Source organism: Triticum aestivum, chromosome 3B (genome assembly GCF_018294505.1).
Source record: "Triticum aestivum cultivar Chinese Spring chromosome 3B, IWGSC CS RefSeq v2.1, whole genome shotgun sequence".
In the NCBI taxonomy this organism is placed as follows: Eukaryota; Viridiplantae; Streptophyta; class Magnoliopsida; order Poales; family Poaceae; genus Triticum; species Triticum aestivum.
In genome coordinates this window covers 27946600-27973690 of record NC_057801.1, presented here as the reverse complement: position 1 = coordinate 27973690, position 27091 = coordinate 27946600, and the positions used below count along the sequence as shown (strand labels likewise).

The window sequence follows — 27091 nt, the reverse complement described above, 5'->3', positions numbered from 1 at the left end:
TTTTCGATCTTAGATCGGTTTGCGTCACCCGCCACCGTTGTCGACCCCACGCCTCTACTCCAACCTTGTGGCGCTAACACCGGCAGCCTTTAGCTGGAACGAGATGCCGCGTCTCAGGGACGCTTGAGGTTCTCGCGTCCCTCCGCATGATGTTCTCCGCCGGCCATCGCCATCCATCGATATCTTCATCATCAATCAAGAACGGCTGCATCACAACATCTGAGGTCGGCTGGGCTGCACCCTAGCTGTGGTGGCCGCTCGCGGCGTGGCTGTTCTTTTGCTAGCTCGTCGTTGCATTAGCTCCTCATGGCGTGCATGAGTCGGTTGCTTGCACGTCTCGTGCATGTATGCTTCCATACCAAACACTTTTACAGCCGCGTGATACATGCCGACTACTAGGAAAAAGCGTGGCAGTAGCGCGGCCACCCGCGTTACTACTATGGCGCTACAGCTAAATGATAGTAGTAGTGTGGTCTAAATCAGCGCTACTATTAATAATTGTATTACTAGCGCAGGTCAGTCACGCGCTACTAAGAAGTAGCTGTATCGCTTTTTTTTGCCCCGTGTTGTTGTTGTAGCTTTCAACATTTTTTTGCTTCCTATTGGAGCGCTGCCATCATCACACGCGTCGTAACTGGGCCTGCTGGACAACCCAACCTACATGGGCCACCGCGCTGCCCCACGTGGGCTTCCAGCGCCTGGACACGTCACGCGTCTGGCCACTATACGCTCGCCCGATGATCCTCCTGACCCATCGCCGCATGTCAAGCTTGTTGCGCGCACACGTGCCTTTCACTGATAGGCTTTCTTCAATCTTGCCGAGAACCACACCGCAACCGGCTGCATCTCAAACTTGATACTTCCTCTGAATCAACAATCCACGGTCTCTGAACAACCTAACTCATGATACCACTTGTTAGAAGAAACCTGAGGCATACCGTTGATCATCCGAGGAGCAAGCAATCACATGAGCACGACACCGAGATTTGTTAACTAGGTTCACCGATATGACTACAACTCTGGGGCCTGACTATGGGCGCTCCTTCCCATGACACCGCTACAATACCGCACGGCTTCCCCTGCGTTCCTGTGCTATTATGTTGGCATAGGTTACATCGTTGGTCTTTCCTCGCTATATATAAGAGGCCTAGGATACAAGTGTTCTATTAGGACACGACTTCATATCCTATCTAAACATAATACAACTACAAGTTCAATTGTAACTTACCTTGTACTACACTATATTCGACACAACTCCAACAAGGTCGAGTAGTTGGAGCAAGGTGAGATTGAAGATTCCAGGGTCAAGGCCTTGACTGTACAAGCCACGGCCGCTAAGCTCTAGAGCAGTGACATAGCCAGAGGAGTTGCTGCAGCCAACACCTTCCCAGAGACAGCAGTCAGTGTCATCCTGCCATGAGTCGAGGGCGCTGGGGTAGCGGAAGAAGGAGAAGGATCGCTTTAGCTGGAGGAGGCTTGCAACCTGGTCCGGATGGCATCGGAGAGTGAGGTTATTACCGTCACTGTGGGCGCCGGAGGTGGCTAGTGCCGAAACAATTGCAAGAGAGAATAGCAGCACCCAACCGATTGAAGCCATTTGTCCAAGTCGAAGCACAGCAGTGTACTTGTTTCTCTTCTTCTATTTTGAGAGAACAGGCAGGAGAGCGCCGCTAGGCTTTATAGAGTGAGGCAACAGGTTCAGAAAAAGTGTAGTGACGGATTTGTCGGAAGCCGTATCAATTCAAGTTTTGTGCCGGTCTTCGCTCAAGATGATGCAATGGCTTAGAAAGGAAAGCTCCAATGACGCAAGACTTCCATCATACGTGCAAGACGGGTTGCGTCGAATCATGACCATTGCAGTCTGCTATATACTACTCCGTCTGCTGTTATCTGTGGACTCTTGTTAATACAGACTAGATGGTCCGGTTGCGCCAATAGCGCAAGAACCGAATTAGAAAGAATGTTAGTAGTAAGTAGGAGATGTAACTGAAAATATAATGCAATGTGGACTATTACATCATGTATCAACCACAAATCATGAAATCAATACCAGAGAACCAAATAATGTCATCACCTCTGTACTAACAACCAACATTTTAGCATAAGAAGTATCACAGGAGTGTTTACTTGCACATCAGGAGTATCACAATTACAACTAAAGAGTCATTGTCCTCACTGATGTCCCTGAGCCCTTCACAAGGAGAGTTCCAAGCCTCGCAACTTCTTCCTCCAGCGCTGCACATGACCTCAAACCTCGTCCCTCGGCTATGATTATTTCAAGATGAAATCGACATGCTATTTTTCTCACATGAAACATGTTCAGAATTTAATCAGTCTCACTAAAAAATGGCATGATCAATAACTAAAAAAACTGGAACAATAATGCTTGTAGCATTAAAAAACTGAGAAAGTGAATTGAGGACAACAGAACAATTATTTGTAACAATGGCAAGCTTGGCTGATGCAAAATGATCACTCTGACACTATATCTTTAGAACCAAATTAAGAAGGAACAAAATAATCTAATACTCCCTCCGTTCAAAAATAACTGTCTCAACTTCGTACAAAAACATCATGTATCTTTAGGACCAATTTTTAGACCATGATACCACATCATGTATCTTTAGGACCAATTTTTATTATTTGATCGAGACATTATGTGGTACCATGGACCGTTGCATCTGTATATTTGTGCGCATAACTTATAATAATCTTTGCCAATTTGTAGCTTAAATCCAAATCATGCCTTCAAATAAATTAATCTCAAACACATCTCTTTTTGAATCAAACCTTTCACAAACTAAAAGTAGCTGATTACTTAGAACTGCAATTAAGATTTAACACAAGAACGTGTTCATAGCACGTACTGTTTTATCTTTGATCAAGATATATTAGCACTAACTTCCGAGATTGTATATGTTCTCGATCACCATACACCATGGATCGATGTATTTGTACATTTGTGTGTATAATTTATAATAATCTTTGCCAATTGTAGCTTAAAATCCAAATTTTGCCTTCTATAAATTTTTTTGGCAAAGACTTATATTTAGGAACGGAGGGAGTACAAGTTATATCACACTAGTAGAAAACGGACCTAATATGAGACACATTAGTGCCGGTTTGGTTTTGAGCCGGCACTAATATGTCCATTAGTGCCGGTTCCAACGGCTAGCCAGCCGTCCTCATTAGTACCGGTTCGTGGTGAAGCTTTAGTACCGGTTTGTGCCACGAACCGGTACTAAGGAGGGTGGTGGCAGGGTGTTGTCAGTCTGGGGCCCGTCCAGCACCTTTAGTACCGGTTCGTGGCACAAACCGGTACTAAAGGTCGACGTACATAAACCCTTCATCCACCCGAGCCACTCTGTTCTTCCCCTTTCCCCTCACTTCTCCTCTGTTCTTCCCCTTTCCCCTCGAGCTCCTCACAAATTTTACCCAAAATTTGTCAAGATTTGAAGGCCCCCATCCATTCAAATGATCACAAAGGTTAGCAACTTTGTCCTTTCAACTCTCATTGCTAGATTAGCTCTTGCAATGCTTTGTATAGTGATTAATTTGGGAGGAATTATATTTGCTAGTATTTGATTTATATGCAATTTGAGGTCAAAAATAACACTTAGTTTGCATATGTAGGTGTGGTTTACTTAGTGCCTTCTAAATCTCCGTCGTAACCACCGTCGATCGCCCGCATCGTCCCGTCGCCGGCACCACCTTGTGGTGAGGCTCTTGTTCATGAATGTTTTACATTACCAAATTGATGTTTGTGTGATTTGGATATATAGTTACTCGTATAATTATCTTACCCGTATGTTGTTTGTTATACATAGTGCCATGGTTTTTATATCCGTCCCCGTCGGCCCTCGTCCTTGTTATGAGTCGGATGTGGTATATTCTCTTTTAAAACTAGTTGTTGCATTTCGTGTTTATGACAAATTATGCCCATCAAGTTGACATAGATATTTTTATCTAGGAGGTATGTGAACCGGAAATTCCAACCGACCCTATTGTCGAGAGGTTAAATTTAGTTGAAAGAGAAAACGAGTATTTGAAAGAAAAATTGAAAAGAATTGAGGGGGAGAAGATGGAATTGGAGTTGCATGTTGCCGATGTCGTCGATGATCACAAGATCAAGATGGAGAAAATGAGGTTGAAGATTAGAAAGATTAGAAAATATGCCATTGATAGTGTGGCTTGGTATCATTATGCTGTTGGATCAATTGTTACCTTAGTTGCAATCTTCATCGCATTTGTTGTTGCATTTAAACTCTTTAGCTAGAGAGTTATTTGTATGTTGCATTTAATTAAGTGTTGTATATGAACTTTATGTACGAACTTGATGTATGAACTTTATGTATGAACTTGTATTAATTTGGTCTATTTGGTGTTGTGTAATGAAGATGAGCCGACAATGGATGTATGATGACCGATGCTCTCCCGAGTTCATTAATGGCGTGCATACTTTTCTGCAGGCCGCTGAGGCAAACAAGCGGGCGGATGGTTTTATGCCTTGTCCATGTGCTGGCTGTAAGAATGGTCACAGTTACTCTACGTCAAGAACCATTCACATCCACCTATTTGAGTCCGGTTTCATGCCCCACTATAATGTTTGGACCAAGCACGGAGAAAGAGGGGTTATGATGGAAGACAATGAAGAAGAAGAGGACGACGACGGCTATCCTGGCCATGGGTTCCCTGAATACGATGATACAACAATGGGGGAAGAAGCTGAGCCGGCAATGCGGGAAGAAGCTGAAGAAGAGGCATCAGATGAGCCCGCTGATGATCTAGGTCGGGCCATTGCCGATGCAAAGAGAAACTGCGCAAGTGATCTGGAGAGGACGAAGTTGCAGCGCATGTTAGAGGATCACAAGAAATTGTTGTACCCGAATTGCGAAGCTGACAAAAAAAAAGTTGGGCACCACACTTGAATTGCTGCAATGGAAGGCAGAGAATGGTGTATCTGACAAGGGATTTGGAAAGTTGCTGGTAATGATAAAGAATATGCTTCCAAAGGACAACGAATTGCCCGAGAGTATGTATGAAGCAAAGAAGGTTGTCTGCCCTCTAGGGTTAGAGGTGCAAAAGATACATTCATGCCCTAATGACTGCATCCTCTACCGCGGTGAGTACGAGGATTTGAACGCTTGCCCGGTATGCGGTGCATTGCGTTATAAGATCAGTCGCGATGACCCTGGTGATGTCGAGGGCGAGCGCCCCAGGAAGAAGATTCCTGCCAAGGTGATGTGGTATGCTCCTATAATACCACGGTTGAAACACTTGTTCCAAAACAAAGAGCATGCGAAGGCGATGCGGTGGCACGCAGAAGACCGTAAGAAAGACGGAAAGTTGAGAGTACCCGCTGACGGTTCGCAGTGGAGAAAAATTGAGAGAAAGTACTGGGAGGAGTTTGTAGGTGACCCAAGGAACGTATGGTTTAGTCTAAGCGCAGATGGCATTAATCCTTTTGGGGAGCAGAGCAGCAACCATAGCACGTGGCATGTGACTCTATGTTTGTATAACCTTCCTCCTTGGTTGTGCATGAAGCGGAAGTTCATTATGATGCCAGTGCTCATCCAAGGCCCTAAGCAACCCGGCAACAACATTGATGTGTACCTAAGGCCATTAGTTGAAGAACTATTACAGCTGTGGAATGGAACAGGTGTACGTGCGTGGGATGAGCACGGACAGGAAGAATTTGACCTAAAAGCGTTGCTGTTCGTGACCATCAATGATTGGCCTGCTCTCAGTAACCTTTCAGGACAGACAAACAAGGGATACCGTGGATGCACGCACTGTTTGGATGATACCGACAGTATATATTTGGATAGTTGTAGGAAGAATGTGTACCTGGAACATCGTCGATTTCTTCCGACAAGGCATCCCGTAAGAAAGAAAGGCAAGCATTTCAAAGGTGAGGCGGCCGGACGAAGCCTCGCCACCGTACTGGTGCTGATGTACATGATATGGTAAAGGATTTGGAGGTAATCTTTGGAAAGGGTCCTGGCGGAAAACCTGTTCCGAAGGACGCTGACGGACGCGCACCCATGTGGAAGAAGAAATCTATATTTTGGGACCTGCCATATTGAAAAGACCTAGAGGTCCGCTCCGCAATCGACGTGATGCACGTGACGAAGAATCTTTGTGTGACCTTGCTTGGCTTTTTGGGCGTGTATGGGAAGACAAAAGATACACCAGAGGCACGGGAGGACCAGCAACGTATGCACGGAAAAGACGGCATACATCAGGGTCATGAAAGCTACGCTCTTACCAAAGAAGAGAAGGAAATCTTCTTCGAATGCCTGCTCAGCATGAAGGTACCGTCTGGCTTCTCGTCGAATATAAAGGGAATAATAAATATGGCAGAGAAAAGTTCCAGAACCTAAAGTCTCATGACTGCCACGTGATTATGACGCAACTCCTTCCGGTTGCACTAAGGGGGCTTCTACCGGAAAACGTTCGATTAGCCATTGTGAAGCTATGTGCGTTCCTCAATGCAATCTCTCAGAAGGTAATCGATCCAGAAATCATACCAAGGTTACAGAATGATTTGGTGCAATGTCTTGTCAGTTTCGAGTTGGTGTTCCCACCATCCTTCTTCAACATCATGACGCACGTCCTAGTTCACTTTTGCGAAGAGATTAACGTTTTGGGTCCTGTATTTCTACACAATATGTTCCCCTTTGAAAGGTTTATGGGAGTCTTGAAGAAATATGTTCATAACCATGCTAGGCCAGAAGGAAGCATCTCGAAGGGCCATGAAAATGAGGAGGTCATTGAGTTTAGTATTGACTTCATTCCTGACCTTAAGCCGATTGGTGTTCCTGAATCGCGGCATAAGGGCAGACTAGAAGAAAAAGGCACGCTAGGAGGGCATCAAATAATATGTATGGACGGGCATTCTCTCACTGAAGCACACTACACAGTTCTACAGAATTCCGCCTTGGTGGCTCCGTATATGGAGGAACACAAGAATTTTCTACAGTCCAAACACCCGGAGAAGTCTGACGACTGGATTACACGCGAACAAACGAGGACTTTCGCCGGTTGGTTGCAGAAACGTGCCCTGAATGATGGCGATATTGAAGATGACCTGTACTCGCTGTCCCAGTTACCATCTTCGAATATAATGACTTTCAAAGGGTACCAGATAAATGGGAATACATTTTACAGTATCGCCCAAGATAAGAAGAGCACCAATCAAAACAGTGGTGTCCGCTTTGATGCAACAACCAACACGGGAAAGGAAACATATTATGGTTACATAGAGGACATATGGGAACTTAACTATGGATCAGGTGATTTGAAGGTCCCTTTGTTTCGGTGCAAATGGGTCAATATGACACGAGGCGGGGTAACGGAAGACCCGCAGTACGGAATGACAACAGTGGATCTCAACAATCTTGCGTATGCAGACGAACCATTCGTCCTAGCCAATGATGTGGTGCAGGTTTTTTATGTGAAAGACATGTCTTCCAGGCCGAGAAAAAGAAAAGATAAGGAAGCGAATGGATCATACGACGAGCCAAAGCGCCACATAGTTCTTTCAGGAAAAAGAAACATCATGGGAGTGGATGACAAGACAGACATGTCAGAAGATTATGAAAAGTTTGATGAAATTTCTCCATTCACAGTGAATATTGACACGAGCATTCTGTTAAATGATGAAGATTTTCCATGGTTACGGCGCAAAGGGACACACGCGAAGAAAAAGTTTCACACCGAAAGATTTGGGATGTGATCGATCAGCTTCACTATCATCACTTTCTTCTGTGCTTCACACCCAGGAAGGAATGTCTGTAATAGTTAGGGTAGTTATGTGTTTTGGCATTTGAAACGCGAAGAAATTTTATGTGCAAACAAATTCTTTTCATGCATTTACTGATTTTTTCCAGCTAAATGACCCTGAAATTGAAAAGCATTTCAAATGAACTCAGAAAAGGTTGAAAGTTGGCATGGTATCATAATTTCATACAAATAGCATGTGCAAGAAAGTAGAGAGGGTTACGGCAGAAACTGGATGCACTTCGTGTACAAAATGGACAATCTCTTTCGAAGTATCAGGGTTTCCGACGAAAACTGAACTGTTACAAAGGCATTTCATTTTTTAAATAACCTAAGCATTACCAAATTGAATATAATGATAAAACACACTAATATTAAACATAAAAAAAAGAATCACTGAAAAAACTTTTTTCAAAGTTAAAGTTATTCACAAACTAGTGATTTACACAAATTTCAAATAATTCAAAATTTAAACTATTCAAATTTGAAAACTACCGGCACTAATAGAAAGTTTGTAATTTTTTGTACCTAAAGCAAAAATATTCACAAAGAAACTCTAAATACAACAAAAAACAACTCAAAAATAAATAAAATAAAAATAAATAAAGCGAAAAAAAATTAAGAAAAAAAAAGCCCGCCTACAGGGCCAAAGCAGCCTGCATACGACTAGCAACACAATCTTTTGTTGGGCCAAGATGCAGGCCCGCAAAGGCCCAATAGGCCCACTGGGAGAAGAGGGCAGGTAGGCCCAGTAGGCCTGGTTAGGAGAGGAGCTCGAGAGAGCTACCGCACTAGGGCTTATAAACCAGTGCGGTAGCCCCTCGACTAGCGAGGTGGGACTAAACTTGCGCACCGCCTAGAGCCAGCGCACCCCCTTTAGTACCGGGTCGTGGCTCCAACCGGTACTAAAGACCCCCCCCCTAGTACCGGTTGGTGCCACGACCCGGTACTAAAGGGGGTGCGCTTCCCGCCGCTTGGCCTGGCCAAAACAGACCTTTAGTACCGGTTGGTGGCTCCAACCGGTACTAAAGGTCCATCCTATATATACAACACTTGAAAAAAATTCAGCTTCCCTCTATTCTTCCCTCTGTTTCCTCCCTTCGTCGCGCCGCCCTTCCCCGATCGTCGCCGTCCCCGCCCTCGTCGCCGACCGGCCGTCCCCGCCCCTCGTCGACGTCGCCGCCCCGGCCGTCCCCGTCCCCGTCGCCGCGCCCCGTCGTCGCCGCCCTGTCCCGTCGCCCTGGCCGCCCCGCCCCGTCGACGCCGCCCCGCCCCGTCGTCGCCGCCCCGTCTCGTCGCCCCATCGACGCCGCCCCGTTGTCGCCTCGCCGGTGAGCTCGCCCCGGCCGCCATGTCCACTCACACACACACACTGCACACACACACACACTCACACACACATTTTTCTGTTTTTTAGTTATAAAAATGTTAGAAATTATTTTGTTTTTTAGTTATAGAAATATTAGAAATGTTAGTTTTATAGAAATGTTATAAATGTTTTCTGTTTTTTAGTTATAGAAATATTTATAGAAATGTTAGCAATTTTTTGTTTTTTAGTTATATAAATATTAGAAATGTTAGTTATATAATCAGGAAATTTTAGAATTAGTTTTAGTTAGATGAATTAGATTAATATCAAATTGTTAGAATTTGCATATATATAGAATTTTAGTTATCACAATCCAATCATTTAAAAAATGTTACTTTTTATGGGCATATAGTATTTGTTCTCGACGATATGCCCGGCCCGCATCCTCCCCGTCGACCCATTCGCGACAACGTCCTGCTTGAGGGGACCCATGTCCGGGACTGGGCTCCGCCGGGCTGGCACTGGGAGGTGCTACCTGGAGGGGCGCGCCGCTTGGTGAGGAACCCGACCTCGGGTCCCGTCGTCGACCCTTATCTTCTTTGGTGGCGTTCGCGTGGGCCACATTCGGTGCAGAGGCAGCCGGCCCCGCCGGAGGTGGTGCGTCGCCGTATCAGGGAGGAAGATGAGCACGTCCATCGCTACATGGCTGCTATGGACGACGTCAGGTTCTCCACTACTTGGCGGGTTCTTTAGGCAGACGGCCGGAGATATGATCTTGTGATGGTTCCTTATCTTTGGGTGTGCACCGCCCGCGCCCCAGGAACCGCGAGTGGCGCCCTAGATTCTTCTGTAGGTACCTAGCCAGTGATGTATTCGATATAATATTCGAGACAATGTATTCGAGATTATATATATTAAGACGATCGATGATGTATTCGAGATTATATATTCGAGACGATGTATTCGAGATTCAGTTTTTCCTTATTGATTAATTGCATCCATGCATTGTAATTTTTGAATACTAAATTGTTTTATATTTCTTCTGTATTAGTAAAGTAAAAGCTATGGCGGACAATACCGGCAGAGAGAGAGAGAAGAGGAATTGTTTGACATCATACGCAGCCCTCACAGGCTAGATGATCTGAATGAAGCAGATGACGGCTCCCAATATCTGAACAATACCGGAGAGGGTGATGAAAAGATATTCGATCTCGATGACCGGGCTGATGAAGTCATGAACTATGATTATGATTATGACACAGACAATGCTGATCTTCAAATAACAAACACTACCGGCGAGGTATATTTATATAAGCAGGCATCATGGTGATCATCACATGTTGTTTTATTGAAGATATATTAACGAATCGATCATTCTTCTTTCAGCCCTCTGGATCGAGCAAATCTGCTTCTACAGACAGCAGGACAAAGCGAGGCCCAGGCAGATTGTTGAAGGAAGGTGTAAAGTACAACATCGAATCCATCAAACCTAGTGGCGAACCCCTCACGCCTAAGAACATTGCGAACAAGTGGACTCGTCAGTGCGAAGTTCTTGTGAAGGACAAACTCCCGATCTCCATTCAAGAATGGAAAGAGCCAAAGACTAAACGTCCAGGTGTTACTTGGGTCAACGACAGAGCCAAAAAATACCTTGTGAAATCTCTGATGGAACATTTCACCCTACCAGATCATTTCACTGAAGCAGATGTGGAGAAAGTCAAGGCCGCTTCTCTTAAGAAGATGGCAATTGCATTCAACACCCACAAGAAAACTGTATGGGCCAACTACCTCGCTAATGAAAGGAAGACTCCAGATTTCACGGGAACACTGGAGAAGCAAAGAGAGCACTGGGACGATTTCGTGACCTTCAAGGATTCAGAATTAGCTAAGGAACGGTCGATAAAAAACAAGGCAAATGCCGCAAAAAAGACGCAGTTCCATAGGCTGGGTCCAGGTGGCTACGCGGTGGGATTGCCTAAGTGGGATAAGTCTGAGCAAGAGATGTTGGATGCAGGGGTCACTCCGGTTACCCGGCACTGGCCCCCCAGGTGCAGAACTTGGTTCTATGCGCATGGGGGAGCGTTGGACCCGAAGACAGGCGAAGTTTCGCGGAAGGGAAGTCTAAAAGGAGCCGAACAAAAGATAATTGACGCAATAGATGAAGCTCGAAGGGGGGTGTTCACGCCCAACAGAGAGAACGACGAGCTTACGCGCGCCCTGGGAATTCCTGAACACCCGGGAAGAACACAAGGCATGGGCGTTATTCCCTGGTATGAGGGCTTTTCAGAATGGAACGAGGACTATAGGAGCCGTGCAAGAAGGAAGATGGAGGAGGAGAAGAAAAGGAAGCTGGAGGAGGAGCAGAGGAAGCAGGACGCAGAACGCCTTCAAGGCCTAGAAGCAAGGCACGCGGACCTGGCACTCAAATTCCAGCAGCAGCAACAGCAAATCGACTCACTTAGCCAGGAAAGGGGGTCTCAGCAGCGGCACCAGCAAGCGGATGATCGTCCAGCATTGGATAGCACCATCCCATCCATGCTGAGAAGCAGTGTTGGTTCTGCCCCGGGCGACACACTGCTGGATACATACCATGTGGATGAGATCATAGAGAACACTAACTGCGAGCTACACTCCAAAATGAAGAACATATCCATGAAGGTGGCGGACGGCGTTGCTTTTCCAGTTACCCCCAAAGCAACCTACCATTGCATCCCGATTCCAGAGGGCTATGCTCGTGTCATGGTTGCTGAAGTGGTGGACCCATATTCGGGGCTAACGCTTGACATTATTGGAGGTGAAGACGAGCGCACACTGGGAGAGGCCATACATCGTATCATCCTATGGAGAAAGGATTGCATCATCTTTCGAAGTCCACCGACACCGCGTGGTCTGCCGACTCCTCCTCGAAGTCCGCCACCGAGTCAGCAGACTCCCGCACCTCCAAGTCCATGAACGCGTGAGACGACTCCTCCTCGAAGTCCGCCACCTCCTCCAAGTCCTCGAACGCGTGAGCTGACTCCTCCGGTTTCAAGCCCGGCACAGCGTCATGCCACTTCTCCAGTTTCAAGTCCGGCACCGTGTCAGGCCACACCTCCTGCTTCAAGTCCGGCACATCGTCAGGCCACTTCTCATGGTCCAACTCCACGTCAGCCGTCTCCGCCGGCTCAGCAATCGCAGAAGAGACATCCCGCAGCTTTGGTGCGTAGCGATACGAGTCGAGGTAGTTCAGGAAGTACAGGCGAAGGCAAGCGATATAAGTATGGTCCAAGCCTCACTCCTCTTCCTCAGAGGCCGTACGACATGACTGAGGAGCAAAACACAGCCATAGTGCAAGCCCAAGTGGACGTCCATTTTGGACCAAAACCGGCACCGCCGCCAAAGGAGAAAGTGCCTGAGAAAGTACTTGACCACTTCATTCGTATGGCTAGAGAACCAGCTCCCAAGCCTGTTGACTCGGACTATGAGCGCCAAATCAGGAAGGCACATCGAGCACGACTACAGAAGGAAGCGAGCTCAAGCTCGAGCCAACAAGCAGCTGGCAAAAAATGCGGGAAAACCGTTCCCCAGTTGGGAGAACATGCGGCGCAAGCGATCCCCCCGCTTGTTGTGCCAACAACACATGAGAGGAGTAGTACGCACGCCAAATATTATTGTGGGCAAACCGTTAGCGTTCCCCAGCATAGCGATGTGGTAATAATAGAGGATCATATAATGCAGGCTCAAATGCTCAATATCTCTGTTGGACAACTCCTCAAAATCGAGCCCATGCCTACGCTTAAAGAATCAGAAATAGCATGGCAATATTGCCGGGGCAAACCTTTGGTCCATCCAGACAAAGTCAAGGACCTCCCAACAAGAATGTATCAATTGCATCAATGGTACATGAACATTACCAAGATTTTCAATCGAGAGTCCCTCATGGTGAATGTCAAGCATGAGCATTATTACCATGAGAAAGCCTTGTCCATTGAGTATCCAGAACTATTTCAGTTATTTAATCAAGACGCACTCGATAAGTCTATCGTCAGTTGCTATTGTCTGTAAGTGATTTCTTTCTGTAATTTAAGTCTCAAGCTAGTTATGTAGTGATAATTTTGATCAATCATTACATGTAATTATCCTCACTATATTCTTTTTCTGTGGTATTATATGCAGGATGAAGATGTATGAAATGAAAAAAGCTGGACACTCCCCCATTACATGTCTAGGCGTTGGGTTCATGACCCAAATACCATTAATCAGGATATATGGGAGATTGAACATTGTCGAGCTGCTGTAGAGGAAAGCATGCTAGAGTTCTTGAAGCGCCTCAATAGCAATGAAGATATACTACTTCCTTACAACTTCTCGTGAGTCACACTGTCTTGTACTACAAATTCTGTTTTTGCTTACTAGCTAGCTAGATGTTAATAATTAAGTGTATACGGTTTACGGTAGTTGATTAATTTTATGCACATGCCCGCTTAATTAAGACATGCAAACGTGTGCGTATGTAGTTGGCACTGGGTCTTGTTAGACATTAAAGTTGAGGAAGGAAAATTGAATTACTGGACTCACTAACTAAAGAAGATAAAGACTACACCATCATTAAGGGGATAGTCAACAGATAATTTCAATCATTATTAACTATTAGTTCCTGATATGAACTACTTAATAACTCCTTCATTAATTTTCTTTGCCGGCGGGCAGGGCATGGGCAAAGTTCATCAAGGTGACTCCAGGCAGGCACGTGGCCAAAAAAATTATTTTGGCATCGACCCAAGGTAAGTAATTAAGTAGTACTAGCTAGCTACCATCTCTTTAATTCTTGTTTCAATATCATTAATTAATTATCATGCTTGAGTAATCATTATCTGATTCAATTCCATTCTCGTAAAGGCCCTGAGGCAGGCGTCGGGGAATAATCTGTGTGCATTCTACGTTTGCAAGAACATTCGCATGATGACGTGCGAAAGGAGCAGATCTGATAGACAGGAGTGGGTACGTTTTTGTCAGAACACTATTCACACCATTATCGATATCTAGTCACACAACTAACACACATACATATTGATCTCCTTCTTAACAGTTCAGAGAGGTGCGGGATAAGCTCCTAGCATCGGACCGCATACAAGCACTTCAAGAGGAAATAGCTAGATTTTTGCTCGACCAGGTCATAGATCCCAAAGGAGAATACTATTACCCGCTACCGCCCCCATGAACCACTTGTCATCGTGCTCCGAAGGCACCAAGGCAACATATAGGAGAAATTGTATATGTATATACATGTGTATGTGTGAATAGTTAATGGTGTTGGCTGTGAGACATTCGATGATATTATATATATATATATATATATATATATATATATATATATATATATATATATATATATATATATATGCGGTTCTACGTACGAGAAAATCTATATATTTATATATATGCATCACGTGTACAATTTGTAGTATCGTGAAATACCAGCAAACAAAAAAGAATTAAATGGAAAATAAATCCAAATCGAAAACACAAAATTAAAGCAAAAATAAAAAAAACACCCAAACATTTAGTACCGGTTGGTGTTACCAACCGGTACTAATGTCCAACACGCACCCGGGCCTGGCTCTTGCCACGTGTTTGCACTTTATCGCCGGTTCGTGACGAACTGGTACTAAAGGGGGGGACCTTTAGTCCCCACTCTTTAGTGCCGGTTCGCCAACCGGCACTAAAGGCCGTCACAAACCGGCACTAAAGCCTGGTTCTGCACTAGTGTCATAACCTATATAGATGAGCAGGAAAGAATAAAAGTTCAGCAAAGAGGAACCAAATCACTGAATAGGTATATATGTATTGTTATACCGAAAAGATTAGCATGAAGCGATGAAAGATCAGTATCAAACCTAGGCTAGATTTGTAAGAACAGAGAGTGCCTGTACATTTAATGATGTCTTCCTTCCAATGTTTCCATTTAATCCATAAATCCATTTGTGCATTATTGTAACTAAAGCATAGTACCAAATATAAGAAAGCTAGATCTTTTGTCGCATTTACATAGAATTTTGCAAAACATTGAACTCAGGCCAGATTATAGCAAGAATGTTATATGCATCAAGAAGCTATTATTGCATCAACTAAGGTACTCGCTGCTCCAGAGCCCAACTAAGCAATGCAACAACTAATCCTACATCAGTTTGCAAAAAAAGTGTCTGCTCGGCGACTTGGCGCATGCAACCAGAAAGTAGTAAACTCACTCGTGAGCAAAAGAACAGCCTAGGGCTTTATGGATCATCATCATTCGATACAAATTTTCCAAACCATTGTATCATGGAGCTGGCAGATAGCAAGAACAAACATAAAACTCAGTAAATGAAGAGTGGATTTTCAGTAAACTGAAACCTAGTGTAGAGAATACCACCATTTCTCTTGTTTTCAAGGTTTACCTGATATATGATATTCCAAGCATATTTATGCAATGTCAAACATGGCAAACTACTGTAGCAATTATCTATAATTAAACCCATATAGGTGAAAGTAGGTGCTCCATCTATTGCAACAGTTATCTATCATTAAACCCACATAGGTGAAAGTAGGTGTTCCATTACCTCTGTAGTACACAAGTCAACCAGTTTTTTGGAACTCCAAGACTAAACAACCTATGATGCTCTTGTACATGTGCGAAGGGAAATTTGAATTTTTTGGAACAATCATTTGGTTGTGTGGTTTCCTTGCACTATAACCCTGAAAAATAAGATCATAATCAGATACAAAATTGACTACACCACCACGCTACCTGGTGGCAAAATGTTTCCATCTTAACAGACACTATCGACAACCACCTAATAATATGAAATGACATCAACCATGAACTAAAAAAGCTCCAGTCAAAGAAAGAGGATATTCTTACTAAATAAGCAAGCGTTCTCAAATCCTTTTTGGTAGATATATTAGAACGATAGATTGAGAAATAGCAGCAGATAGTTAGAAGGAAACAATAGTAGATATGTCAGCAAATAATCTCCAAGCACCTAAAGCTTAAACATGACCAATGTCTTGAGTCTCAGGAATTATCTTCACAAAAAGTTGTGACTACTCTTCCATGGAATAAACCATCTCCATATCACACTAACATAGCTACCAGTGTTGGAATTCTTATTCCTCTTCCAGAACACGGCGGGATACAAACAGAATTGTTTTTCCTCTTCCAGAACACACAGGAATGAAGTCAGAGAATATGCCACACTATCGTGGAAGCATTTATGTTTGAGTAAGAACCAACAGCTTCTAGAAAAAGCATAGGATGTCGAAAGCTTGTTATTTTAGAGCCATTCATGTAATAAGTTGGAAATATTGCCACAGTGGAACAGAGCAAGGCGAGCCGAGACTCGCCCGCGGCGACGCGCAGCTACGCACGACGGCCAAGAAGTCAAGGCATCTATAAACAAAATGCATCAGTGAACCTACCAACCATGCAGTGAATTATACCACCATACTAATTCTACCATAGAAAACACCGCCTTCCCATGGTCATGCCTAATACATCAGCCCACTCATGTTCCTCACTTGAAATCAGCCAAATCAAAGCTAGTACAATCCAAAATCACAAATAGTAATTATGTGGCAGGCACTAAACTGAGTGAGATATGTGAAATATATGTCACCAGTAAAACATACCAAACAAATAAAATCAAAATAAGCACTTGTATAAGTGTCATCAGTGATACACGTGGCCAGCAAAATTTTGAAAACTGTGAAACTCAAATGCTGAAAGATATGTGATACACATGACCAAACTACAAATATTCAAACATGCAAAACTGAAGTAGGCCCAACAAAGAGTGAGTAGTGTGAAGTGAGATAGATGATATATATGCAAGCAGGGAAATAAATCAAGAAGCAAAACTGAAACAGAAAGATTGGGAGTAATAGGGGGTTCAAGTGAGCAAGCAAAAACCCTGGTAAGTACGGATAGTCAAAAAGTACTCAGCAGACAAGGCGACGAGAGCACGGAAAGCGACCTACAATCCAGTTGAGCGAAACACCTACCAGCGTGTTATAGACGAAATCAGTGGGCTACAACGAAGAAAAATGAACGATGAGAAGATGCATAAAAATAACAAGCACGTAACCCATAGAACAAGCATGTCTACTGCCATCATCCATATAATTAGGCAGGAGCAACCATTGGGTGGCACATATACATTAACAATGAGCAGGCGGTATTATTAAGACAAGCCTAATACATGAATGTTCCGCAAGGCCAGCGTATCATATGCTTTTTTTCTTTATAAATTTTGAGCAAACACATAATGAAGTTATTTTCTGATGGAAATAAATACTATGAATGGAGTTAGTATGATGGAAGATAATAAAATAAAGTTTCGATAAGATGACAATGTATAAAAATAATAAGCAAAAATGGATAATCCACGTGTACAGAATTCAAAAATGTACTGGGCTGCAAAGCAACAAAAAAGTTATATCAAATCAAACATCAAGCCCGAGCTCTTTTTAGCCGAAAACTACAGGTTCTAGTGATCTGTGTAATTTCTGAACATCATATATTGTTGAATCATCTCTAACTAAATGGTCAACAAGTACCAAAAAATTCATTCGCTAACCACTGCAGTTGCAATCAATTTTCTATCAAACTTCAGAACTAACGAAACTGCCAATGAGTACGAAGAGTTCCATAGCTAACGAATATAAGCATATAATTAGTTGCATGAACACACAACACAAGGCTTATAAAGGCATGATCGTGTCCGAAATCAAGATCGAGCACACTGGAAAAAAAATCACAAACCTCGCTCACCTCTTAAACCCTCCAAACAAAAGCATAAAGAAATCAATCACAAGAAGAGATCTATTTACCTTTTCAATCCATCAACCTGCCCAACCTATGTACTACAGACCCTCATCACGAGGACTTATGACGCGAAAAATCTTGTCGTGCATAGCTGCAAAAACAAAGAATTCTGCTTGTCAGCGGCCATTTAACACATCCAAAAAAAAAAGTATGAACCACGATCTTGGGGACGCAGGAGGGGTCTCACACAACTCGATTAGCTCGGCCTCATAGCTGCAACCACCCACCAGAACCATCATAACACCACACCTGATAAATTGTTCGCCTTAAACATGCATGTACATCAGAATACATGGGGCGATTAGCTGAGGTAGTTTGATATGAAGTTTGTTCGACCAATTCAACCACTCTGGAAAAAATTACCGAAACACTGGACCGCTAATCCTTCCCTAATTTTACCATCTCAGCTGTTTAATTTGGTTACCACAGTTCGTTATTTTCCCACCGGTGGGTTCTACGCCATCCTCACATGATTCATCAACAGCCACCTAGAAACAATTTGCAGAAAAACAAAATCGAAGTGAAACAAAATTGAATTCAATGTAGCCAGTAACGATGCACTATATGTCACTCCAATAGTATTTTGCCTGTACCCATGCAAAATCAAGTAGGACATGAGCAACAAAAAGATCAAATACCAACAACATTTATTAATCAAAAATCATGGAATCGACATTAGAGGACCAAAATTTCCACAAGCAAGGGAAAGAATGTTCTTTGCCAAAGCCTTACCATAGCCTATTCATGTTATTTTTTCAGACATGCACACCGCAAATTTAGAGAAATAAAAGAAAGCTTCATGAGACGGAGGAGTGGGTAGGCATATGGCAAACAAGCACTTGCAGACATATTCTTACTCCATGGGCACTGCTAGCAAGCCCTTCGACGCCCGGGGTGACATGAGGCGCAGCATCTAGTCAATGAGCATGACCACCGAGTTTCAAACATCATGTCAGCTTCCTATTCTCTAATCACATGACATGCCAGCACCGAACACGGCCAAAACTGATCCCTTCCTACCAGAATACCAAAATTAGAACGTGAGACATAGTACATGAGAAAAATGTTGGTTTATCATCCGACAATGCTACTAAATTTTCTTGGGCCAGTTAAGGTGTTGTTCAAATACCATCACGATGCATGAACCCGGAGGAAATTGTGCCCATCTCGCCAGCAGCCAAAAGTAGTCACAGCCACACGACAGCAGTGGCGAGGAGGCTGGCATAGCACTGAGGATATGGCTGCTCCCGAATGTTCAAAGATCTTCAGGTTGTCCCCCTCTCTCAAATTCCACTCTTTTCCCCAAAATTAAATGCGGTCGAGAAGGCAAGGAAACAAAGCTCATCCAGTTCTCCATCTCTATCAAAATTCCTGCATCTTTTCCCCAAAATTAGACGTGATCCAGAAGGGAAAGAAACTAACTGTTGTGCAGTATCTATCTACACCCAGAGGAGAAAAATTATGGAAGAAAATCAGAGGAGCTTAAATGGACTTTTCTTCCGCGTCTTCCATGACGAACTTCATAGATAATGCGAGAGGTTCATCTTGGCTTGCCCTTCTACCTAGCCACCTAGGTCGACGACGACGATGCCATGTACCATCCCTTCATCGGCACCAAGGCCTGCTGCAACCCTCAAGAAGCATCCCGACGGCGCGGGCACATGTGGCCGTGTATGTCCCTCCCTCTCCAGATCGGGAACGTGGAGTGAGAAGAGGTGGCGGCCGCTTCCATCCCACGCCGGCGCCAGCGCTCGCGGCCGAGAGGGAGGCGGGAATCGGAGGCGGCGGCACGGGGGGAGGAGGGGATGAGAAGAGACGAGGGAGAGAGAGGGGCTGAGGAGGGAGATATTTCTTCTTCAATCCACCCACCCGTGTTTTATCCGCCCAATACCACGCTCGTGGCAGGCAACCTGTTTTCTCACCAAAGATGAACGCAAGATACACTATAGAGCTGGGCCCATGGGCAAAGGAGGCCCACACTTCATTCACGGGAGGCTGAAACCAAAACGTACAGAGCAACCAACGACCAGATTTTTTACAGCGCCGTAATACCGTACAACTATGGTAGATGGAGCGAACCAAATTGCACGCGCGCTGCGATGCCTCCAGATGAGCGGGTACTCTAGCGTGATTTATAGTATGTTCAATGCCATCTACACATAATAATCAGATAACAGCAGACTGATGAGATGGATAGTTGTCTTTAAATTGTCAGTCAGGCATCATACTAAGCAAAGAAATATAAGTCAGGCTGCAAGTGGGCGCGGGCTGCCCGCGGTGCCCACGTAAAAGCCCACGTAATTTGTGTTCGTGGACACTCACGGATAGAGCGACTGGATATGTGGGATACGTGGGTTTGTCCTGCGGCGCCCGCAAGCCCACTTCCTTCTCACTTCCTCGAATCAGGGCCCGCCGCCGTGTAGCTCCGCCATGACCACAACGCCGTCTTCCAACTCCGCCATGGCTGCCACGGACGCCGCCACAGCATCGCTGTCGTCCGAGTCCACCATTGATGCCGCCGCAATGTCGTGGCCCAGCTCCGTCAGGTCCGCCCCAGCTCTGCCATCGACGACGCATCTTTGCTCTCATCACGATCTTGGAAAAAGCCTCGCGTTTGTCTGGTGCCATCCGCAAGCAGGGACACACATCCATCTCTCTGGTTGATTAGTCATGTACTCATTCTCTGCTCCATCCGTCTTCCAAGCCGTGTGGGCGGCGATAGCTTTAAGTACACCAGATCGTTTTGAGAGTGCACGATGTCCAGCTTCAGGTAACTTGCCGTTGTTCGCTGGCACCAGAAGACCTTGTATTCAACAATCACTATTCAGTATGCATGATCTTGAACAATCGAGTATTTGTATATGCTGACTGACGTGCCTGTACGTGCTTGTACTCGGCTGTTATTTGAGTGCATGAACATTCACTTTCAGTCATGTTGGTTGGATGTGGGTTGCCCGCTAAACCCACCTATCCCGTGTAAAAATATGCGGGTAGATGCGGGTTTTCCACCTATGTTATTTGGCGGATGTTGGGCGGATGCGGGCTTCCTGCGGACAGTCACTAGTGCAGAACTGGGCAATAGCACCGGTTTGTAAGCCTCCCCCCTTTAGTATCGGTTCAGCACGAACCGGTGCTAAAGGAAAACCACGTGGCATGAGCCAGCTCCGGGGGCCGGGAGCCCTTTAGTACCGGTTGGTAACACCAACCGGTACTAAATGTTTGTGGATTTTTGTTTTATTTTTTATTTTTCAATTAAATTTGTTTTATCAATTTAATTTAGGATTGTTTTTCGTTATAATGAGTTGTAGTCGTCGTTGTCATCATCATCATCATCATCATCATCATCGCATATTAATAAATAAATAAACTCTAGCTAGCTAAAAATCATCGTAGTCGTCATTAATTACCACTATTTAATCATCATAGTCATTACCGCTAGCTATCTAATCATCACCAACACTGGCTAGCTTAAAGAAGAAACATTCACTTTGTAACAGAAGCAAAGATATCGTCGAGTTCAACATAATCATCACCAACATCGAAGTTCAGGACAATACGGACATGAGAGAGGACAAGTACTAATTAAGAGCATGAACTAGCTACTCCTGCTGCTCCCTCTCAGGTAGAATAGCATAGAACATGTATAGCTCTCCTGATTCATCATACTGGAGCATGTAGATGAATCTGTCTCCTAATCTTGGGTTGCGCTTCTCCTTGCTGCCCCCTAGTACTTCTCTGCGATCGTTAACAATTTTGCTCCAATCTTTCACTATTAAGCATTCTTCACTTTCAGAAATCCTGAATGCACTCATGTGCAATGTAGGAAATCTTGGTCGTAAGCTAACCATTGACATGCGACCTTTTGTCTCGATCCACTGAGGCACAACTGTCATCGGAAGTCCCTGTTGAAGAACATCGTATAGTAATTAATATACTAAGAGTTTAGCTTCAAAAATAATGTATGCAAAAGATGCACTAATTAAGGATAAATAGTTAAAATCTTACCATCTTTCGATTATAGATGTGACCGTAGTTCAATACGATCACCATTGGTCGCACGTTTTGAGTACTAACATTTCTAAGTTCAAGAAAAAAATTTGTCTTGAAAGTATTAAGATCCTCAAGCCATGAAACATAATGATTTATCTCCTCGCAGTTTAGTTGAGCCCCGATGCAGTAGTAGGTCCTGTCTACCAAGCGTCGGACATGTTTGCTTGAACTGAAATAAGCTGACAATACAAATTAGTTATCAACTATTTTTGAATAAACTGTATCAAAGACATAAACATATGCATGCATGGTTGAGAAAAACTCACATAATGGTAGAACTGGAGGCGTTTGCACATCAACCCAGATGTCTATATTACCTTCAATATCATCTTCCGGACGAATATCAAAGGTGATAACCATATCAGGCTCAAATGCATAAGCCTTGCATAGTGCTTGCCAAGTTTTGCATTCAAAATGGGTGTATGTGTCTCCATTATGTAATTTGACGTTGAAAGTATACCCATGCTCCGTCTTCAAGTAAACTCTTTTTACCTCCATATCATTTATAGCACTAAAACCTATCTTATCCAAGACAAAAATTCTTGCATGGCAGGGGATGTGCTAGTAGAATAGTGAAAATTTAAAACTTATAAGTTGAAGCAAATAAAGCATAAATCATGCTTTAAAATTATAAGTTGAAGCAAATGAAGCATAAGTTTTGCATTCAAATAATAATTGTCGTTGTGACTTACTGTATCCACTTCGAATGTCTCATTCAGCTTGATGCTGAAGCGCCTACCATCAACAAGGAAATTTCTGTCACACAGGCCGCGCTGGTCTTCACAGTGTTCGCACATAATGAAATCTTTTTCGTCGTCAGATGACATTTCCTATATGTTCATATAGGTGAAACATTAAACACTTATTACTATCTAACATTAATTAATATCTAGCCAATTCAAATATATATCTAACTATATTCATCTCTAACAATTGACATTACTATATATTTAACTTTTCTATCTAATTCATCTAACATTCGACATTAATCTAACATTTATATAAACTCAAAATATATAAAAACATTAAAAAAACAGAAAAACTCATTAACAAATAATATTTTAATTAGATAATCAAATCTTAGATACGACAATTTTCTTACTAAAAATAAACTAGTTATATTAATTACTCAACTAGTTCAAATCTCAAATACCTAAATAAACTAGTTCGACAATTTTCTTACTAAAAATAAACTAGTTATATTAATTATTCAACTAGTTCAAATCTCATATACCTAAATAAACTAGTTCGATAATTTTCTTACTAAAAATAAATTAGTTATATTAATTATTCAACTAATTCAAATCTCACATACATAGCTAATTAATATCTAATTAAATTTTCTAAAAAACAGAAAACAGAAAATAAGTAAAAAAATGTGTGTGTGTGTGTATATGTGTGTAGTGTGTGTATGTGTGTATATATGTGTGTGTATGTGTGTATGTGTGTGTACGCCGCCCCGTACGCCGCCGCCCCGTACGTACGAGCGGGGGCGCCGGCGTACGGGGCGGGGGCGGAGGCGTACGGGGCGGGGGCGCCGGCGCGCGGGTGCGAGAGACGTAAGGGACCGCAGCGACGACGACGGACGGCGGCGGCGTTCGGGGCGGCGGCGCGAGACGACGACGACGACGGGCGGCGGCGGGGACAGCGACGACGACGACAGACGACGGGCGACGGGCGGCGACGAGGGGATCGAGCGGCGCGCGGCGATGTCGCGAGAGGTTGGAGACGAAGTGGGGAGATGTAACTGAAATTTTCGTAAGTGCTATATATATATGATGGGCCTTTACCAACCGGTACTAAAGGCCAACTTTGGCCAGGCCAAGAGGCGGGAAGAGCAGGCCTGCTCCAACCGGTACTAAAGGGTGATTTTTAGTACCGGTTGGAGCCACCAACCGGTACTAAAGGCCTCGCGCTGCCACCCCAAAGTTTAGTCTCACCTCGCCGGGCGAAGGGCAGCCGCACTGGTTTATAAACCCAGCCGCGGCTACCTTTTTGAACTCCTCTATATAGTAGGCTTGTGGGCCTAAATTCTGCGCGTTGCCCTGTGAGTCTGCTGGGCCTTTAAGGCCTGTAATTGCACGCCCATGGCCTAGCAGGCCCACAGGGCAGCGCCCCAATTTTTTTATACTTTTTTCTTTTCTGCTTTATTTTCTTCTATTTATTTCTGCGTAGTTTTTTTTATAGTTTTTTCTTTTCTGTTATATTTATTTTCTTCTATTTATTTGTGAGTAGTTTTTCATCTAGTTTGCCAAAATTCAACATTTTCAGAGTTCATTTTGTAGTGATTTTCAATTTCACGGTCATTTTATATAGTTTTTTTCTTTTCAGCTATAGTTTTTTCTGCTATTTTTTCTTTTCTGCTATTTTTTCTTTTCTGCAAAACTTGATGGTCAAAGTCTGGAGTTATAACCAAAGTTTAAAAAAAAGAAATGCCGACGTGCAATTAGTTTTTGCCATAACAGAAGAAGTCCAGAGTTGTAATAAGTTATTAAAAATAAAAAAGAGGTGCAATGCTCGTTAATTTGCTTCAAGCCTTTCGGAATAGTGTAAACTGCACTGCGCATAGCTCCGTGCAGTCTACCATATTCCTGAAGGCTTGAAGCTAAGCAACGTGAGCATTGAGCCTCTTCTTCATCGTCTCTGCACTCAGGGCTTATAAACCGCTCCTAGTCCCTCTTTCTTCGCGAGGTAGGACTAAAAAACAGCTTACTAAGAAACTGTAGTACTGGTTCATCTATGAACCGGTACTAAAGGTGCTCGTGGGGCCCCAGCCTTACCTGACACAACCTCATTAGTACCAGTTCGTGGCACGAACCGGTGCTAAAGGTTCGCCACGAACCGGTACGAAACAGCTCCTCCCGCCTAGCAGTTAGAACCGGTACTTAAGAGCTCCTCCCGCCTAGCAGTTGAATGGTGCATACTGAATGCACAAAAAGTCTGGAGTTGTAATAAGTTTAAAAATGAAATGCTTTTGTAACAGATGAGTTTAATTTCGTCATAAACCCGAATACTTCGAAAGAGGTTGTCCAGTTTGTAAACGAAGTGCATCCAGTTTTTGTCGTAACCCTCTCTACTTTTTTGAACATGATATGTGGGTGAAATGATGATACCATGCCAAGCTTCAACTTTTTCAGAGTTCATTTGTAGTGCCTTTCAATTTCCAGGTCATTTAGTTCTCAAAACAAATCATTAAATGCATGAAAAATAGCAAATGAAGGCATAAACGGTTGAAAGTTGATGGCGTCGCTTTGAATGATGCATACTGAACGCAAAAAATATAAGAGCATTTAGAGCATGATCTTATATTTCTTTACAGTCTAAATTGTCAATATGATCTTATAACATCAAAAATACTTTGATCATCAATGATCTTTGTGTGTACAATCTGAATTGTCAATATGAGTCATCAACGATTTATAAACCGAAGAAGACTCATATTGCGGCCACAAATTCTACACATAGAGTTCAATGAAGACCAAGTGCTTGTGATAGTTTGAGAAATAACATATTTAAGATGGTAAAAGGCTTGTTAGGGGAGCGAGGTGGGACTAAAAACAGCTTGCCTCATTAGTACCGATTCGTGGTACGAACCGGCACTAAATGGTGATGGTGGGGCCATAGCCTGACCGCGGGCTGACACAACCTCTTTAGTACCGGTTCGTGGCATGAACCGGTACTAAAGGTTCGCCACGAACCGGTGCTATTGATCGCCGTCACGAATCGGCACTAATGTACACATTAGTGCCGGCTGAAATTCAAACCGGCACTATTGTGCTTCACATTTGACCCTTTTTCTACTAGTGAGTCCCACTTGCAACCTGAAATATAAGTGTTAAGATCACTAGAAGGAGTACCTGTGAGCGACAGGGATCTTGGAAAGCAGGAGCAACCGAGCCCAAACAGCGACATGCTTCTCCTCGCACTGCCCTGCCTAGGACAGGCATGCAACGACACCAGAAATAGAGACAGCGGCCGCGCCTAACCTAGGAGAGGAACCCTGCGGCCACGGAGTGCGCCTAGCTAGCCGCCGGTGCACTCATGGGTAGGGGAGGATGTAGAGTGAGAGTGGGCGAACCAGCGAGAGGCTCAGCAAGGAGGACGGGAGAGCGACACCCGGCGGCACGGCCGCCACCGGGGAAATATCTGGTACTCTCACCCTAGAGTGCTTCCGGTGCTCCAAAAGTCGGTAGCACATTTTCAAATGTTTGAAAAATATTGAAAAAAATCCAGCACATTAACAAAACATCAAAGTATGTTTACAAAAAATATGAAATCAAAATTCGAAACATAGCTTGAGAAACATAAATGACATATTTGACAGTAAATAGTACACAAGATAAGTAGGATTTAGATTAGGCCCATTATCACATTGATGACCATTTTGTCATTTTTTATCTCGGGCAATGTTTTGAATTTTGATTTGAATTTTTCTCACAAGATACAACAATGTTGTGTCAATTTGCTGGATTTTTTTCATAATTTTTTAAACATTTCAAAATGTGCTACTGAGTTTAAAGCACCGGGAGAACCCTAGGGGTGGGAGTACAAAATAGTTCCCCGGCCGCCACCTGTCTCCGCCCTCCGGAGCCTCACTGAGGTGTAGCGACGCGACGCACGGGCGCGAGCGACTGGGCTGGCCCATCTTTTCCTACTACACGACTGTAGCAAGCCGACACTGCCACTCAAATAAAAGCAAGCCCGATACCGTACTGAGTGGGGGTGCACTGTAGCGACTGGATGTCTTTTTGGTCATTCAATTAGAAGCACAAACATTTTTTGAAATTGCGAGAAACTTATTAGAGCAATTTTTTTAATGAACATTTTTTAGAATTTCGCAAAAACAATTGAGAGACACAAACATTTTTAAAATAGTGAGATTTTTTTAAACGGGGACATTTCTGAAATTCTTGAACATTCTTTTGAAAAATCAAACATTATTTGATTTGTGGACAGTTTTTTAAAACTGGAACATTTATTTTATGGACATTCTAACATGTTTGATAATAGTTATTCCTTTTTACAGTTTCCAAACATTTTTATAAAAAGGGAACTTTTCTGGAAAAGTAAACAAAAAATAAAAGATAATGAAAAAAACCGTACCATAT

At 43.5% G+C, this 27091-nt stretch overlaps 1 long non-coding RNA gene across 2 annotated transcripts; it reads right to left on the bottom strand.

The window, feature by feature from the left end:
* Window positions 1-14781: 14781 nt before the first annotated feature.
* On the bottom strand, window positions 14782-19772 carry LOC123068368 (uncharacterized). 2 transcript variants are annotated; one of them, XR_006431701.1, is made up of 4 exons: window positions 19063-19772; window positions 18121-18949; window positions 17939-18024; window positions 14782-15805 (listed from the first exon to the last, which is right to left on the bottom strand). It is a non-coding gene; the product is annotated as an uncharacterized lncRNA (long non-coding RNA). The 2 variants fall into 2 exon arrangements; XR_006431700.1 differs by having other exon boundaries at window positions 14782-18024.
* Window positions 19773-27091: the final 7319 nt, after the last annotated feature.